The following is a 3,424-nucleotide window of genomic DNA, read 5'->3' as shown; positions in this document are numbered from 1 at the left end:
ACAATGTACATTGTTTATTATCACACCATGACACTACCTTTAATATTTACAAGGTTTATAGCTAACTACAACTTTCATTACTAACAACATTTCACTTACTGTTACAATTTAAATGTCATTTACTTATTCTCATCATCACAATATGTAAAGAAAAAACAATATTTAATTTCAAGGGGCAGGGCATATCAAAATATTCCAGTTTTTAAGGGAAAGGATGAAGCTAAACTGGAAATTCCATGGGGTCAGGGAGGTGGGCCTTATGGATACTTTTTAAAATCAAAATAATTTATTATATCAGTAAGAGAGTCTAAACGTTTTTCTTTTCATGGTCATTATCATTGACATAATTAACTTAACTGTCTTTTTTGACTTACTTTGTATCCCGTGCCCGTGTTTGTTTTTTATGTGGTAATTAGGATTTTGGTGTAAGCCCCCCGTGATGAGCTCATTTAGCTCTTGGGGCAAACATGTATATAAATATGTTTAAATAAAAAAAATAAAAAAAAAGTTAAATAAATGTATAATTGCAGTTAGTGTGACTACAGGCACCTTTGGAAATATGGCACCTAGCATACCTAGTTGGGCATATGCAGGACATTTGCATTAGCATTTTCTTGTGGATCATATGGTGATGAAATGGTATATTGTCCCCCTTTACTTTAATAATGTGTAACTTTTTCACAAATTTCACCACAAAATTGAGGGTGGGGAAAGACTAACATGAAGATAAACCGTAAGCAAATCTTTACAATAATAGATTATGCCGAAGTAACTGGAAAGAAATAAAGACAAGAGTTAAATACTTGCCACTCTACAATGAGATGTGCTTCAACAATCACGATAGCTCGCATATGGCGTCTCACTTCTTCGCAATCCAATAACTTACGCAATTTTCCAAGAAATACCTCTGGGTGGCCATAAATTATTCTATACTTCGATTGCTTGATTTCGTTAATTTCAACACCACTTAACGACTCAGTTTTCCGAACCACTAAACTTCTAACTTGCATATCGTTCAGCTTGACTGTTTGATCTCTCATCAAGGCGTTTAAAGGAGAAACAACCAAAATAAAAGATTTCTTTGCCCCAAGCCACGAGTCAAAAACAAAGGGCAACAACTGAAAATTCAACGACTTGCCAAAGCCTGTCTGCAAAATAATTAAAGTGTCTTTCCTTAAAAAAACATTGTTCCTTATCGCCTCTTTCTGTTGTACACGTAGGGAAACAGTTTCCATATTGAGACCCCTTAAGGCCCGACATAAGGATTCTTCGAACCCTGCCTCGACAACCGCCATGACAGTCACAGACAGTGTATAGAAACATCACGACTGCATACATGAAGACCGGAAGTCCTAGAATCTAGGACTCAAAATCCATGTCTCCAGAGCCCTTCGTTTTCTCGTGCCAAGGCCCCGCCGACTAAGAGAAACGAAAAGGGCGATGGGGACGAGAATGACGCACGGCAACATGAAATCTAGCTAACACAACAGAAAGACGCTTACCTTATTTTGACACGAAAATGCTTTACTATTGCCATAAAAACTATCCACTTAAGCTCGCATATTACACAACATGATGAATTCATAGAGGCCACCTTTTCCAGCGAAATACTGGATTTTTTTTACTGATTTTTTGAAACAAACTAGACCCTCCGTGAGGGTACACTGGGTTGCCTGTGGTACGTGCACCGTTCCAGACAATTTTTTTCAAGTTGGGCGGTCATTAAGAAGTCATACCAGACGAGGCCCTTTGGCTCACAGGTCCTCACACGTTCGTACGACGAAACAGACCTTTCCTTGCGTAATATGTAGCTCTAACAGTGCACGATATTGTTTTGGTATTGTCTATCATTGTAGTGCCATGGTAGAAGTCTTGGGTAAATAGTCTGAGAAGACACGTGGTTACTAGCAAAGTACTGAACCCAGAAAGATTGAAGAAAATAAATGGGAAGTGAGAAACACTGGCTTCTGGGCTGACATGTTGATAAACTTCTTTTGACCACAAGTTTAAGCGTGCCCTCTGAGCATCTGACAGCTTTGTAACACCGAAATTCACTGAAGTTAAGCCCTGTTGGGTGGGATTAGTGTTTGGATGGGAGACCAAAATAATATACCCCTCATAAAACAGAAGCATCGGACCGAAAATACTATGAACACTAACAATTGCGAGCTCAGCAAGGTACAGATTTTGTTCGCTTGCTTTATGCAAAAACAAATATTGATGCAAAAGTAAATAAATATTGATACACAGTTTTTAGAAAGAGCAGAAGGAAGTTTCCATGACGATCGCTCGAGAATAACATATTTCCGACATGAAAACAACATTAATTTTGAACCGTGAATATAGGATATAAAAAGTTACGATCAGCAACAAACATTTTGGGGGATTTCTGCAACGTTCAATTTTGCTATTGTACGTTTTGGCTGCACAAATAAATCGCAAAATCGAAAGTGACATCGCTGGAATTCAGCGGGCGCCGTGATGAAGTTACCGCGTTTACTCGCCAAACAGTGAAGTATCTGTGTCAAATGATGGCAAGATACCGGGTTTTTGTAAGTTTCTTTTTCCGTCAAGTGTTATAAAGTTTGACAATGAAATGTGCGAAAACAAAACAAAGATCACAATCGCCCAAGTCTTGTTTATGCAAAGTCAAAATTTACTCTCCAAGACGCGTACGACGTTATTTATCACCACGTAATTCCATCATTTTGGAAATAGCAGCTACTTTATTATTCAACTGCGTCACAATTCTTCACTGATTTTGGGGCTCATTTTGTTGAAACTCAAGCACGCTTCCAACAGGCCTGAAAAACTTCTCCCATATCACATTTAGCTACATTTCAACCTTAAGCTCGAAAATTCAATACACAACATGATATTATAATTCACAAAGGCAGAAAATACCACAGAATCCTTTTCCAGCGAAAAATGTATTGAAACAAACAACATATTTGCTCTTAGAGGCGAAAACCTCTTCCTATTTCATTGCGTGCGTGAAGACAAGAAACTCAATCGTGTCAAATTACCATGTACTTCGGGTAAATACAGCTCACTTTGATTTCGTCTCGACGGGCGATAGATTGTTGTCGAAGTCCAGTGCTCGTCGCTTTTGAGATTCCTGCCTAGTTTATCCAACTGACTTTCCATTATTGAGCTCCATAAGGGTATATTTTGTTTAAGGATCCACCAAAACGCCATTCGCGTTACATGACTTTCGACGCCATTGCAGGCTAAGTTAATGATTGTACTGTGTCCACCAGAGAAAACTACGCAGTTCCACTACCCTCTCGATCCTAAGAAAATACGCGCAGCACACCACGGTCAAACGTCTGAGCATGCGCGAGAAATTGTATTGGAGGCAACTCTGTCTATTTGAAAACACTGGCAGAGAAGGGAATGGAGATATAATCTCCGATAACAATGA

The sequence above is a fragment of the Montipora foliosa genome, chromosome 10, assembly GCF_036669935.1.
Source record: "Montipora foliosa isolate CH-2021 chromosome 10, ASM3666993v2, whole genome shotgun sequence".
NCBI classification, from domain to species: Eukaryota; Metazoa; Cnidaria; class Anthozoa; order Scleractinia; family Acroporidae; genus Montipora; species Montipora foliosa.
Note: the sequence above shows the minus strand (reverse complement) of the source record.